The 16,616-nt window shown below is 36.1% G+C and overlaps 2 non-coding genes across 2 annotated transcripts; both read left to right on the top strand.

Moving 5' to 3' along the window:
* Window positions 1-531: 531 nt before the first annotated feature.
* On the top strand, window positions 532-598 carry LOC124236546 (small nucleolar RNA SNORD109A). Its single transcript, XR_006887779.1, has one exon. It is a non-coding gene; the product is annotated as a small nucleolar RNA SNORD109A (small nucleolar RNA).
* Window positions 599-15,456: 14,858 nt separating this feature from the next.
* LOC124236511 (small nucleolar RNA SNORD116) lies at window positions 15,457-15,550 on the top strand. The gene has a single exon (XR_006887749.1). It is a non-coding gene; the product is annotated as a small nucleolar RNA SNORD116 (small nucleolar RNA).
* The last annotated feature ends 1,066 nt before the right edge of the window (window positions 15,551-16,616 follow it).

Here is a 16,616-nt window from a genome sequence, read left to right as displayed (position 1 = left end):
GTACCTACTTTGTTAAAGGAATCTTCATTAAATCTTCATTATTGTTTTTTTTTCTTTATTAAATAAAAATCTATTTTTGAAGTAACGTGAATAAGTTTTGGGGATCATTGATATATTTCCTTTTTATACCATTTTATAGTATATGAAAATAATCTTGTAACTAAATTTAAATATGCCAAAATATTGATTTATGTATCCTTTTTTTTACTGGAATATTCAGAATATAGATGTTTCCACTCATATTTCTACTGTAGTCACAATTTATTTGCTACCTGATTTACAATGCTACCCCATTACTCCTTGAAATTTTAGTTGACTAATTTTTATTTTCCCAATATATTTTGTTTAATTTTATTAGAGCAATCCAAGGTCATATACCTTCTGTGCTATATATATGAGAGTTTCGTTGCTCAGATACTAAACACAGTGTCTACTGTGCATTTGCTGTTCTTTATTCATAATGCAGTAGATAAGCCTGAAGAAAATAAGCCTGGCTATGGAACTGCTTATTTGTTCAGAGGGTGCTTGTCTGGATCAATGATGAGCACAATTGTCTGAGGATGCTGAGGGACTCATTCCAGATGTCAATCTGAGGTCCAGATGAGTAGCCCTCTAATAGGACAAATAAGACTCTCAGAGCCTGGCTCTATTTGGTGATCTCTCAGAGACAACATAATTCCTTCTCTTGGAGAAGGCATTAGCATCCTGTCTTATGAGGTAGTATGCAAATGTAAATATGCTGAGTGACCAAGACTTGCTTCATTTTGTTCATTTTGAACAAGACAGATACTTATATAGTAAGTATGTTCTTGAATAATGAATGAGGAAAGAAAGAAAGATTGAATTAAAAAAGGGTCAAAAACTGTGATGAGTACTGCGAGTCTCATTAGTGTTGGACAAAAAGAAGGGAGCATTGCATGCCTATACTAAATATTGACATGGAATCAATTTTAGTGCTTTGTTATTTTTACTGTTAAGTATTTTCTGAGACTATATCTTTACTTTTCTTTCTGTCGTGTGTTTCTGAGGTAGAAAGGGCTGGAATGAAGTCCCCCACTTAAGAGAATAGGGGTGAGTAGCTACATGTGTCATGTTCTCCGTGCAACATCCTAAGGTCTCTGTCTTCATCTTTTCCACTGAAAAGTGTAATACTTACTGGATAATATCTTCATGGTATGTTTTTTTTCTTTGCTGAGTGTCTCCACTCTCATTTCCAAGTTTTAGGTGGAGTGACAAGTGTAGAATTTTGGAAAATTGCTGATTTTTTTTTTAGCTCCATATTGCAATGAAATATCCTTTTGTGAAATTAAGCTATGCTTGGGAGTTTCCTTAACAAATTCTTATGGTTTTGGAGTATTGACCCCAAGATTAAGTTGGTCATAGTCAGATCATTTTGGCCAAGTCCATGAGATCATTTTGGATCATTATTGCTACTCTTCTCATCATTGAGGTTTGACTTTAGTTAGTTTTTTTTTTTTTTTGATGTGGAAATGTATATGTTAAATTTTATGAGATCTTTCCAGGACCATGAAGATTTTATATGATAAACTGCCATGAAGTACTTCATTTTTCTGTGTTGGCCTCACAAAACATATTAGTTTGGGTTAATCCAGTGGAGAGATAATGAAATTTCATATATTAATTCATTAATCATTATTTGCTGTTAAAATTGAAACATTCATCAATAAGATGTAGTCTGTATATTTCTTGGCATGATTACACAGAAGGTTTTATGTTACTTGGGGCCTGGTGTTTAATACTTTAGGAATAGATAAACTCTGTTTTTCTCTTGACAAAGTTCTTGTCAAAAATTCTTTCAAGTAATAATTTTTGTGTGTTCTTTTTATACGTATTTACTTATTTATGTATTTTAACCCGTGTATTCATTTCTTCAGAACCTAGCAAGGTCACTCAAATAAGCTCAATAACAATTAATAAAATAGCCATGAACACTAATAATTATAGCATCAGGGAGGAAAAGAGCCCTATCAGATACTGAAATGGACTGTAGAAACTTCATCATGAAAAAACATTTGAGGATGAATATGAATGACAGGAATACTATAAAGTATTTTGGTATAATAAATATGATCCTACAAATACATACTTGTATATTTTCCTATGTTAGTATATAAGTAAATTTGTGGTGCGTGGCTACTGTCTCAATGTGTGGAAGTTTATTGACGTATACTATTGATGATGTAAATAGCAAGTATTAAATGTACAACCCAGTGTATTTTAAAAAGAAGTGCTTTCTCTCTAAGATTAAGAAGACAGTGATGTGCTGCCTCATTGCTTCTATTTATACTGTTCTACAAAGTTTTAACCCATGCAACAGGGCAAGAAAAAGAAATAAAAGACATAAAGATCAGAAAGGAAGAAAAAAAGCTTTCTTTGCAGATGATGTGATTGCCTATCTTAGAAGAGCCCAAAGAATCTCCAAGTAACACTCCAGGAACTAAAAACTAAGTTTAGCAAGTTAACAAGGTCGATATACAAAAGTCAATCATGTTACTATAAACTAGCAATGAACACTTGGAATTTGAAATAAAAACCTTTTATAATAGCACAAAAATGAATTACTTCAGTGTAAATCTAATACAAATGTGTAGTATCTCTATGATGAAAACTACATCATACTGATGAAAGCTATTAAAGACCTTATAAATGAAGAGACGTACTCCATTCATGGATCAGAAGTCTCAGTATTATTAAGTTGTCAGTTACCTCAATTTCATGTGTAGATTCAATGCAATGCAAATAAAAATCATTGCAAGCTTTTTTGTATAAAGCAAAAAGGTGATTCTAAAATTTATATTGAAGGTAAAACAACTAGAATAGCAAAAGAGGTTCTGAACAAGTCCTAAAGTCAGAGAACTCACACTGTCTTATTTTAAGGCTTACTACAGTGGTAAAGAAACAAGATAGTATGTTGGTGAAGGGATTGACCCATAGATCAAGGACGATGATAATATCTGTGGAAGGTAGTCATAGAAACAAAATAGCTGGGTGGTTTCTGGAATGCTGGTAATGTTTGTTTGTTGATCTACATGTTGATTAATTGCTATGTTCGGGAGATGCGAATTTATTAACCTGTACAATGTAATGCCTACACTTTATCTATATTATACTTCCATAGAAAGGTAAAAATAGCCCATAGAACTAAGTCTAAACATTGGTTAATATGTTTTCCACAAATTGTCCAATAGATTGTGTTACTTGGGACCTGACGATTGATGTCTTTAGGGTAAGTCAAGAGTGTTCTCTTTTTAACAAGGCATTTCAGCAAACCGTATCAAGGAGTGATTGTTCATGTATTCATAATTTTTACATATTTGTAGGCAAATGGTCCATGACTTATGATAGTTCAATTCAATGACTTTTTGACTTTACAATGGTGTGAAAGCAATATATATTCGGTAGAAACCATACTTTGAATTTTGATTCATGGTCTTTTCCTAGGCTAGCAATATGTGGTATGATACTTTCTTGTGATGCTGGGCAGTGGCAGTGAGCCACAGCTCCCAGTCAGTGATGTGATCACAAGGGTAAACAATCAATAATCTTACAACCATTTTGTACCCATATAACCATTCTGTTTTATACCTTCAGTACAGTATTCAATAAATTATGTGAGCTATTCAACATTTTTTTTATAAAATAGGCTTTGTGTTACATGATTTTGCCCAGCTGTAGGCTAAGATAAGTGTTCTGAGCATGCTTAAGGTAGGCTAGGCTAAGCTATGATATTCTCTAGGTTAGATGTAGTAAATGCATTTTCAACTTAAGATATTTTCAACTTAGTATTGGTTTATCAGGATGTAACCCGCTTGTAAGTTGAGGAAAATATGTATTTTTCCATGTGTTTATGTACTTATCCATTTTTCTCTTATGATAATGTGCTAAACAATTCAGAAGTCTTAAAGATTGAAGATATTGTATTCTTGTAGTTTCCTTTGATGTTAAAAATCTTTTTACAATTATTATGGTGTCAATTCTACCATATTTTTTTCTTTTAGTGTATACTTCTTTGAGTTTTAACTCATGTAAATTTGTGTAACCATGAGCATAATTAGGATACAGAACAGGTGTATGCTTTGTCCTTTAACTCCTCAAACTCTCTTGTCCCTTTATAGTCATATTCTCCCTCCACTCTTAATTCCTGATGACCACTAATATTTTGTCTATCCCTGTAGTTTTGAGAATGCTATAGAAATGAAATCATACGGTATGTAACTTTTGAAGCTATTTCACTCAGCATAATTCCCTTGAGATACATCGAGGTTGTAGTTGTATCAATAGTTTCTTTTTTTTTTTTTTTTAAGGAAGATTAGCCCTGAGCTAATTACTGCCAATCCTCCTCTTTTTTTCTGAAGAAGATTGGCGCTGAGCTAACATCCATGCCCATCTTCCTCTACTTTATATCTGAGACGCCTACCACAGCATGGCTTTTGCCAAGCGGTGCCATGTCCACACCTGGGATCCAAACTGGCAAACCCTGGGCCACCAAGAAGCGGAACATGCAAACTTAACCACTGTGCCACTGGACCGGCCCCAATAGTTTCTTTTTTATTGCTGAATAATATTCTGTTCTTTGGATGCACCATCATTTATGTACTCATTCATTCTTTGAATTGCACTTACACTGTTTCCAGTTTTTGGCTATTACAGATAAAGCTGCTATGAACAGTTATCTACAGGTTTCTGTGTGAACCTAAGTTTTCTCTATAGTGAGTAGCAGCAAAATTTTTCTTGAAGTGCCAGATAATACACACTTTACATTTGTGGGCCATTCAGTGTCTATCACAAACTACTCATCTCTGTTTATTGTAGCAGAAATGAAGGAGTGTTCCTATGTTTACATGCAACTTTATCTACAAAACTGGTGGTTGGCCATTGGGACATATTTTGCCAATCCTTTATGTTGGATATGTGACTCCCATGTCTTTTTTCACAATCTGGCCTGCCTTTTCATCCTCTAAAGAGTGTATTTCTCACAGCAAAAGTTCAAAATTTTGATAAAATCCAAGTTATCATTTTTTTAAATAGATCATACTTTTGGTTGCATGTATAATAGCTGTTCAGCTAACTCTGGGTCATAAGGATTTTCTTTTGTTATTAGTCCTATAGTTTAATGTTTCATCAAGATCTATAATTTAGACATATTCATTTTGAGTTGATTTTGTATATAACATGAGGATTAGGTCAAGGTTCATTGTTTTGCAATTGTATGACGAATTGTTCTAACACCATTTGCTTCTCCATTGAATTGCTTTTGTGTCTTTGTGAAAAACCAAATGGACATTTTTATATAGATCTGTTTCTAGACTCTCTCTATTCTTTCTCATTCATCTATATGCTTCTCCCTTACCCAGTTTTATGCTGTCTTGATTACTGTATTTTTATAATAGTTTTAAAACCAGATAGTATGACTCCTCCAACTTCATTCTTCTTTATCAAAAATTGTTTAGTGTTTTTTTGCTCTTTTTTATACATTTCAGAATCAGCTTATATGTATTAAAAATTGTACTCTAATCTTTTTTTTTAATCGAAGTATAGTCAGCATACAATATTACACGTTTCAGGGCAAGAACATAGTGATTCTACATTTATATATATCGTGAAATGATTTCCATGGGAAGTCTAGGCACTGTTACCATACAAAGGCATTACCATATTATTGACTGTATTCCCTATGCTGTACATTACATCCCCATGACTTATTTATTTTATAACTGGAAGTTTGTACCTCTTAACCCCCTTCACCTACTTTACCCATCCTCCCACTCCCTTCCCCTCTGATGACCACCAGTTTGTTTGTTGTGTCTATGAGTTTGTTTCTGTTTTGTTTTGCTTGTTCATTTGCTTTGTTTATTAGATTCCACATATAAGTGAAAACATACAGTATTTGTCTTTCTCTGTGTGACTTATTTCACTTAGCATAATACACTCTACGTTCATCAATGGTGCAGATGCCAGGATTTCTTTTTTAATGGCTGAATAATATTCCATTGTGTATATATACAACATCTTCTTTATCCATTCATCTACTGATGGGCATTTAGATTGCTTGCATATCTTGGCTATTGTAAATAATGCTGCAATGAAAATAGGGGTGCATATATCTCTTTGAATTATGTTTTCATTTTTTTTGGATAAATACCCAGAAGTGGAATTGCTGGAGTGTATGGTAGTTCTGTTTTTTAATTTTCTGAGGAAGCTCCATAATGTTTTCCATAGTGGCTGTACTAATTTACATTCCCACCAACAGGGTTTTCTTTTCTCCACATCCTTGCCAAGACTTATTTGTTTTCTGTTTGATGATAGCCATTCTGACAGGTGTTGGGTGATATCTCATTGTGGTTTTGATTTTCATTTCTCTGATGATTAATGATGTTGAGCATCCTTTGATGTGTCTATTGGCTATCTGTATATCTTTTTTGGAAAAATATCTATTCCGGCCTTCTGCTCATTTTTTAGTTGATTTGTTTGGTTTTTTTGATATTGAGTTCCATGAATTCCTTATATATTTTGGATATTAATACTTTATCAGATATATCATTTGCACATATATTCTCCCCTTCAGTAGGTTGCCTTTTTGTTTTGTTGATGGTTTCCTTCACTGTACAAGAGCTTTTTAGTTCGTTGTGCTCCTATTTGTATATTTTTGGTTTTGTTGCCTTTGCCTGAGGAGAGAGATACATAAAAATATTGCTAAGACCAATGTCAAAGAGCTGAGTGGCTATGGTTCCTTCTAGGAGCTTTCTAGTTTCAGGTTCTGCATTTAAGTATTTAATACATTTTGAGGGTTTTTTTATATGGTGTAAGGAAGTGGTCTACTTTTATTCTTTTGCATGTACCTGTCCAGTTTTTGCAGCATCATTTGTTTGAGACTATTTTTTCCCCATTGTATATTCTTGTCTCCTTTGTCTTAGACTATTTGACAATATAAACATGGGTTTATTTCTTGGCTCTCTGTTCTGTTGATCTATGTGTCTGTTTTTGTGCTTGTACCATACAGTTTTGATTATTGTAGCTTTGCAGTATAGTTTGAAATCAGGGAGAATGATACCTCCTGCTTTGTTTTTCTTTCTCAAGATTGCTTTTGCTATTTGCGGTGTTTTGGGGTTCCATACAAATTTTAGGATTATTATAGTTCTGTGAAAAATGCCCTCATACTTTGGAATTTTGGTATTTTGACTAGGATTGCATCAAATCTGTAGATCACTTTGGGTAGGGAGACATTTTAATGATATTAATGCCTTCAGTCCATGACCATGATAGATCTTTCCATTTATTTATGTCCTCTTCAATTTCTTTTTTCAGCATCTTATAGTTTTCAAATATAGGTCTTTGATCTCCGTTAAATTTATTCCTAGGTATTTTATTCTTTTTGATAGAATTTTAAATGGTATTTTTTTAACCTTTTTCCAATTGTTTAGAAATGCAACAGATTTCTGTTTATTGATTTTTGTATCCTGAAACATTAGTGAGTTCATTATTAGTTCTGATATCTTCCTTGGTGTGGTCTTTAGGGTTTCTGTATATAGTATCATGTCATCTGCGAATAGTGAAGATTGTACTTATTCCTTTCTCATTTGGATACTTTTGATTTCTCTTTCTTGTCTTATTGCTGTGGCTAGGACTTCAAATGCTATGTTGAATAAAAGTGATGAGAATAGTCAGTCATCCTTGTTTTGTTCCTCATCTTAGAAGAAATGCTATCTGCTTTTCACCATTGAGAATGATGTTAATTGTGGGTTTGTCATGTATAGCCTTTATTATATTGAGGTACATTCCCTCTATACTCCCTTTGTTGAGAATTTTTATCATAAATGGGTGTTGAATTTTGTCAGATGCTTTTTCTGCATCTGTTGAAATGGTCATGATTTTTATCCTTTGTTTTGTTAATGTGATGTATCACATTAATTGATTTTAGCATATTGAATCATCCTTGCATTCCTGGGATCAATCCCACTTGATCATGGTGATCATATTTTGTTGAGGACTTTTGTATGTATGTGTATTTCCATATGATTGTTTTTTTAATGTTTGATTCGTTTTGCATTGCAGTAACAGTGGTTTATAGCATTATATACATTTCAAGTGTACGTCGTTATATATTTTGATTTCTATGTAGATTACATATTCACCACTCCAACACTAATTACAATCTGTCACCACACAGTTTCACCCTCCTCCCTCTCATATGCCCCTCTGGTAACCACCAATCCAATCTCTGTTTCTACGTGTCTGTTTGTCATTTTATCTTCTATTTATGAGTGTAAGCATACGGTATTTGACTTTTTCCCTCTGACTTATTTCACTTAGCATAATGCCCTCAAGGTGCATCCATGTTTTCACAAATGGCCAGATTTCATCATTTCTTATGGGTGAGTAGTAATCCATTTTGTATAAATACCACATCTTCTTTATCCATTTGTCTCTTGATGGGCACCAAGGTTGCTTCCAAGTCTTGGCTCTTGTGAATAATGTTGTGATGAACAGGGGTTCATATATCTTTATGCATGTATGTTATCATGTTCTTTGAATAAATACCCAGTAGTGGTGCTGGATCTTACAGTAGATCTGTTTTTAATCCTTTGAAGGATTGGATATTAAACCCTTATCAGATATAAGATTTGCAAATATCTTCTCCCAGTTGTTAGTTTGTCTTTCCGGTTTGTTGATGGTTTCCTTTCTGTGCAGAAGCTTTTTAGTTTGGTGTAGTCCTATTTGTTTATTTTTTCTATTGTTTCCCTTGCCAGGACAGACATGGTACTTGAAAATATGCTGCTAAGAGCGATGTCAAAGATCATACTACCTATGTTTTCTTCTAAAAGTTTCATGGTTTCGGGTCTTACATTCAAGTCTTTAATCCATTTTGAGTTAATTTTTGCTTATGGTATAAGATAATGGCCTACTTTCATTTTGCATATGGCTATCCAGGTTTCCCAGCATCATTTGTTGAAGAGACTTCCATTTCTCCATTGCATGTTCTTGGCTCTCTTGGCAAACATTAGCTGTCCATAAATGTGTGGGTCTATTTCTGGGCTCTCGATTCTGCCTCACTGATTGTGTGCCTGTTTTTGTGCCAGTACCATACTGTTTTGCTTAGTATCACTTTGTAGTATATTTTGAAGTCAGGGAGTGTGATGCTTCCAGCTTTGTTATTGTATCTCAGGATTCCTTTGACTTTTTGGGTTCTTTTTTTGTTCCATATAAATTTTAGGATTCTTTGTTCTACTTCTGTGAAAAATCTTGTTGGCACTTTGATAGGGATTGCATTGAATCTGTAGATTGCTGTAGGATATATGGACACTTTATGTTAATTCTTCCAGTGCAGGAACATGGAATGTCTTTCTATTTCTTGTGGCTTCTTCAGTTTCTTTCAACAATATTTTATGGTCTTCAGTGTCCAGAGCTTTCACGTATTTGATTAAGTTAACTCCTAGATATTTCATTCTCTTTCTTGCAAGTGTAAATGGGATTCTATTCTTAACTTCTCTTTCTGCTATTTTGTTGTTATTGTATAGAATAACAACTATTTTTTGTGTTTCTTTTGTATCCTGAAACTTTACTGTATTCTTTTATTATTTCAAAAAGTCTTTGGGTGGGTTCTTTAGGGTTTTCTATATGTAAACTCATGTCATCTGCAAATAGTGAGAGTTTCACTACCTCACTTCTAATTTGGATCCCTTGTATGTCTTTTTGTTGCCTGATTGCTCTGGCTAGGACTTCAAATAATGTGTTAAACAAGAGTGGCAGATTCTCAAATTTCTCCTTTATTTTCATTTCATAAAGATAAATAGCCTTGTCTTGATATTTTCCCAGACTACTGTTTTAACATCAATATTTTGGCATGCTGATATACATAAATTCATTTTCATTTTGCAGGATATCATCATCTAATAATTTTGAGCATGCTGACATCTCAAAATACTTTCTAAATATCTTACACAATAATACATATTTCAATATTATGTTAAATGAGATATAGTTAACAGTAATTTGTGTTAAATATGCAAATGTATAATTAAAAAATAGAACACATGTCCTGTTTTAATCTATATGCTATTTCTTATGCCAATGAGAAGGAATCCTGAATTACTCTAGTATTTTTTTCTGGAGTCAACAATGTGGTAAGCATTATTACATTCTTGCCAATTATTTCTAGAGCCACTATTTTAATAATAATAATGTTTATCATTTCACTTCAACTGTTTTGCTCTAATTATGGTTAAATATGTAAGTTTCCCTTGATTTTTGTCTTTTTAAATCAGAATTAATGGAGTTTTCATCTTTAGTGATGTTAAAAACTATTTAACAAAGGTTTATGTGTTGCTAATTATGAAAGATTATGAATATCAGACAGATTAAATGTGAACAAAGAGTAATATACAGGTAGTAGATATTGGCAAAGGAGGCACAAGATATGATGGATGTATGACTACTTTTTCAGATATTTTTGCTTTTAGTATGCAGAACTGAGAGGATCTTGGAAGAAGAGCATAACCTGTAAATTGTTATCCTGACCCATTTTTCATAAAGATATGTAGTTGCTGGAGGAAGTTATGAGTTGTAGAACAACAGGCAGATTTGAGTTCATCTAAATATCAAAAGCTAGGACTATTTTAAGAGTAATTGAAGCAGGAAGTTTTAAAACTATATTGAGATATAATTCACAAATCATATATTTACCCATTAAGTGTGTGCAATTCAATTATTTTTATATACACACAGTATGTGACCATCATCGCAATCTAATTTTTGAACTCTCCTACCCCCTTAATTTTCAGTCACTATTTCTTTCTTTTACCTAATTTCTGCCACTAGAACATCCAGTACCATGTTTAATAGAAGCAGTGAGATCAGATATCCTTGTCTTTTTCCTAATCTTAGGGGGAAAGCATCCAGTCTTTTGCATTAAGTATGATGTTCTCTATGGGTTTTTCTTGGACACTCTTTATCAGGATGAGTATTCCTTCTGTTTTTAATATGTTGAGTAACAGTGGTGGATTTTGTCAAATGCTTTATGTTTCTTAAGATGATCAAGTAGTATGGGGCTGACCCAGTGGTGCAGCGATTAAGTGTGCACGTGCTGCTTCGGCAGCCCAGGGTTCACCGGTTCAGATCCTGGGTGTGGACATGGCACCGCTTGGTGACAGGCCATGCTGTGGTAGACGTCCCACATATAAAGTGGAGGAAGATGGACATGGATGTTAGCTCAGGGCCAGTTTTCCTCAGCAAAATGGGAGGATTGGCAGCAGATGTTAGCTCAGGGCTGATTTTCCTCAAAAAAAAAAAAAAGATGATCAAGTAGTTTTTGTCCTTCATTCTGCTAAAAGCTTATATTACACTGATTGATTTTTGTATGTTGAACCACTCTTGCATTCCTGGGGTCAGTCCCATTTGGTCATGGTGTATAATGCTTTTAATATACTGCTAGATTTGGTTTGCTAGTATTTTGTTGAAGATTTCTATTCAATATTTATAAGAAATGTTGTTTACTATTCATTTTCTCTATTTGTCTTATATATTTTTGGTCTTTACTTCCTCCATTATTGCTTTCTTAAATAGATATTATTGAGTGTACCATTTTATTTTTTTAATTTTCTTGTTTTTTTCTATATATTTTTTAGTTATTGTCTTAGTGGTTACCTTAAGGATAGCAATTAACATCTTAATTTATGACAACCTACTTCAAATTAATACCAATTTAATTTCAATAATATATAAAGTCTTTGCTTCTATATTGCTCCATTTCCCCATTTTGTTGGCATTGTTACAAATTATGTCTTTATAAGTATATACTCATCACCACAGACTTATATTTATTGTTCTATGCACTTATTTAAAAATATGATAGGAAACAAGTTACAAAAAATACATTAATTCTGGCTTCTATATATGCCTTGTAGTTATCTTTAGCCAGCCCTGGTGGTCAAGTGGTTAAGATTTGATGTTCTCACTACCACGCCCTGGGTTTGTTTCCTGGTCAGGGAACCACACCACCTATCTGTTGATTGCCATACTGTGATGGCTATGTGTTACAGTCATGCTGAAACTATGTTGCTGGTATTTCAGATACCAGCAGGGTCATTCACACTGGTCATTCACAGTTTCAGCTGAGCTTCCAGACTAAGACAGACTAGAAAGCACAAGCTGGCCACCCACTTCCAAAAAAATTGGCCATGAAAACCCTATGAGTAGCAGTGGAGCATTGTCTGATATAGTGCCAGATGGTGAGAGGATGGTGCAAAAAGACTGGGGTGAGTTTTGCTCTGCTGTACACAGGATCACTAGGAGTTGAAATCAACATGGTGCTAACAACAAAGTAAAATTTACTGGTTTATTTATCCATTCATTTCAGCTTGAAGGGCTCCCTTTGGCATTTGTTGTAGGGCAAGTCTTCTGTCAAAGAACTTTCTCACTTTTTGTTAATCTGAGAATGTCTTAATTTCTCCCTCATTTTTGTAGGAAATTTTTGTCAGATAAAGAATTCCTGGTTGAATGTCTTTTTGTTTAGCACTTCAAAAGTGTCCTCATACTGCCTTCTGGCTTTTAGGTTTTTTGATGAGAATCAGTTGTTGATCTTATTGAGGATTACTTTTATGCTGTTGCTGCTTTCAGGGTTCTCTCTTTGTCTTTAAACAGTTTCATTGTGATGCGACTCAGCAGGGATCTCTTTGAATTTATCCTACATAGAGTTCACTGGACTGTTGAAAAATGTATAGGTAGATTATATAGGAGTAAAACGTATAGGTAGATTAACATTTTTCATGAACTTTCGGTAGGCTTGGGCCATTATTACTTGAAATATGCTTTTTGTTCCTTTCTCTCTTCTGTAATTCTCCTTATGCATATGTTGATATACTTGAAGGTGTCCTCACAGGACTTTTAGGCTATGTTCATTAAAATAGTTTTTTAATTCTTTTAACTGGATAATTTCAATTTATATATCTTCAAGTTAAATTGTTTTTTTGTCAGCTCAAATTTCCTGTTGTGCCCTTCTAGTGAGTTTTTCATTTCTGTTATCACGCTTTTCAACTCTAGAATTTCTACTTGGTTTCATTTGAAAAATTTGTCTCTTTATTGATATCCCTATTTCATGGGACATTGTTTGCAGGGTTTATTTAGTTCTTTAGATATATTTTCTTATAGATCTTTGGACATATTTAAAATAATGGATTTAAAGAATTTGTCTATTGAGTCCAATGTCTAGACTTCCTGAGGGAGACATTCTTTGGATTTTTTTTCTCTGTGTATGGGATATATTTTCTTGTAACTTTGAATGCCCATACTTTTTTGTTGAAAATTGGACATATTGAATATCATAATATGGCAACTCTGGATATCAGATCATCCCTCACTCCCTTGGTTTGTTCTTGCTTATTGTTGTGAAAGTTGTTTGTAGTGTGTGGCCACTGAAGACTGTTCCATTAAATTAGGGGTCACCTAATAATTGGACAGAGATTTCCTTAAAAAAACGTGAAACCACAAAATCTCCCTGTCTTTGCAGAAAGTCTCTCTTTGTATGTCAGCATATGCCTTTAACACATAGCCAGGCATTTTAAACTTTCCCTTAGTCTCAATTTTTGATTCCCAAGAGCCTCACATTCACCCAGACAAGAGAGCTTAGGGCTTTCTCATCTTTCCCGAATATGGACATAACTGTATATCTGTACTGTCCTGATAGAGTCCCAAGAACAACTGGATTTTCTCACAGCCATTATTTCACAAAAAATCTCATTCCCCAACCTTTCCTGACAAAGTTTTTGGTTAATTTAATTTTTCTACAATGATTATCCGCTGCATGAGAGAGTAGCAACTAACACCACAAAATCATTAGTGATCTACCAGTCTAGCCACTGTAACAACAAGTGAGTTCTCAATTAGCAGAAATAAAAGCAAGTCTTTGAGGCAGTCTTTTAGGGAGGCAACATACAAATAAAAACAAATAATTACAATTATTTGGATGTGAGGTCAGTTCTCTCTCCTGTACCATTACCAGGAAGGTGGACTGTTACTTTCAATAATGCTACTGAGGTAGGGAGTAACAGGTAGAAAAAGGGTAAGTTAAACAGCACAGTGTTTCCTGATTATAAAGATTCAACTTCTTTTTTATTAAGAGATCCCCTGTGCTTACACATCTCATGGTGAGTTTCCTGATTGCAAATAAGTTCATTCTTCAAGATTTTGACAGTTTTTTCTGGCAATCATTTTATGGAGGGACAGACTTTTGAAGTTCCTTACTCTGTCAGTTTGGCTAAAATGTCGCTCCTTAATTCATTTTTGAATTTCAAAGCCGTTAAAGAAGATGGGAATATTTTCATGGACTTAATTGTCACTTCTATATCTTCAGTGGTTAGATGTCAAATAAAATAATTTAACATATTAATTGGGTTCTTTGTTTTGTAGTTAAGTGAAAGACTTCATTATGTATTATGGAAACAAATATTTTATGAGAAATATAATTTGAAAATGGTTTTCTAAGATTGTATGGCCTGTACTTTCTTTATAAATGGTATCCATAAACCAGAAAATACATGAATAATGATGGAATGGAATTTACGTACTTTCTTTGTTAATTTGTTAAAGGATGTATTTATTCTATTCCTATTGATTTGGTGATAGTTAATTGTGTTTGTTATTTGTAACAACAAGATGCAGACGTATGGATAATATGTTGAAGCATATGTGATTGATGACAATAAAAAGTTTGTGGATGTGCTCCTTAAAGATTACTGGAATGCATGATCACATGATATTTGAGACTATTTCACAGTGATCTTGTGTTCCAGGCAAGAAGATAATCCTGTGAAACATTAACTATGTGATTGAATTTCACTTAAAAGAGAACGAAACAAAGTTTATGGGTGAAGGAAATGCAAAATTGGTGGATGTGAGTGTGTGCTACTCTTGTAAGGTTGGAAAAGAAACACAAATTATGAAAAAGGACAAATGCACATAAGATACTGATGGAGAAAAGAGAACATGTTGAATTAAAATTATAAAGCACGGCCTAGGTTTATTTCTGATGAATCCATGAAAATTCCCTACATTCTTCAGGTGGAACTGCCATGAAAGGTCACTGCCAAGAACCAAGAGAAGAACTTCCTGTCCTTTGATGAACACAACTACAAAGGAATCGTGGCGGAAGTGTGGCCAGGGATGTGCACCGCACCAACGGATGGCTCAGGATGGTCAGCACTGCTTTGTCCAAAGTTCAGCATATATCTAGGTAGGGTTTGGTAGAAAGGCCTGGGAAGCTTCTTGTCCGCGTGTGCCCGGGGGCCCGCGGCGTGTGCTCTGAGGGCGGACTGACTGCTGCCCCTGCTCCGGGGCCCGGCTCTGGATTCTCCAGGCCGCTGGCGCCCATGAGGCGATCGGCTCGCCCGCTGCGGAGCCCCCCAGCCTGCCTGGTTAGTTTGTCCAGGTTGGCAGAACGTGCTCGGATCGATGATGACTCCCTCATATGCATTCCTTGGAAAATCTGAACAAAATGAGTGAGAACTCACTACCGTCGTTCTCATCGAAACTGAGGTCCGGCACGTTGTCTTCCCCAGGCATGGCAGGAGTGAGGGACCGCTTCCCCTTGAGCGCACTGGGACGGGCACGGGCACCACGCCGGGCGTCCGCATTTGGGAGCCGTGGCATCTGGGGGTCCTTCCTCTCACCGCGTGAGGGGGGGTGTCCGTCAGTCGGCGGTGCTTGGTTGAACGGCCTGTGGCTGAGGGCCGTGGCTGGCAGCTCGCATCCTAGGTTGGGAAGTCGGAGAGTGTGGCGCTGGCACAGGCCCCGTGAGCTCAGGGCCCTGTGGCTGTGTGGGCCTGGTTCCCGCTGGGGACGAAGGCCCCGGGGGTCTGCGTCTCAGAGCTGAGCAGTAAGCAGTGGAAGGTCGCGTGGTTTCTGATGAGAGCCCCGGGCCAGGCGGGCGGCCGTCAGCTGTTCTTGCCTTTTGGCTTGGTGAGGCAGTTGGAGCACCCCTCGCGGTTTGGGGCGCCGCCGGAGGGGTGAGGCTTTGGTGCTGCAGCTTGGGGCTCCTCCAGTTCTCCGGCTCGCCCAGTCCACGCCAAGGTGCCCAAACGGGGACCGGGCTGTGGGCCTGGCATGCTGGTCAAGACACTGTGGTGGCTGACGGCCTGGTCGTGGGAGCCGGGGGGGAAGAAGGGCACGGAGAGGACAGGTCACAGTGTGATGCCGTGGGCTTCCGTGGGACGTGCTGCCTCGTTGTGTTCCGAGCGCTGGCAGCGGCTTGTCGGGAACGTCCCCTGCCTATAATGGAACTGGTGACTGGTGCTTGCTGAGGAAGGCTAGAGGCCTTGCCAGGGCTGGCATTGAGTCTAAGGGGGCTTCCAATTGATGCCTGCCCAAGAATGCTTGGCTGCGGTAGATGACCTTTGTGGTAGACCGCCTCACACTTCCGGAGTGGCGCTGCTCAGTGCTTTTCCTTCCACTGATTTTCAGAGTTGCACTGGTGATTTTGATTCCTCTTGTTTTCTCTTCTATCCCCTCTTTCTTCCTGTTATCAACCAGTCAGTGATTCTCTCAGGATGGCCTTATTTCATTTCTGTGCCCATCCCCTAGTCACGTCCCTCTATGTTTCATTTTCT

The sequence above is a fragment of the Equus quagga genome, chromosome 2, assembly GCF_021613505.1.
Source record: "Equus quagga isolate Etosha38 chromosome 2, UCLA_HA_Equagga_1.0, whole genome shotgun sequence".
In the NCBI taxonomy this organism is placed as follows: domain Eukaryota; kingdom Metazoa; phylum Chordata; class Mammalia; order Perissodactyla; family Equidae; genus Equus; species Equus quagga.
Note: the sequence above shows the minus strand (reverse complement) of the source record. Positions and strands in the feature narration are given on the sequence as shown.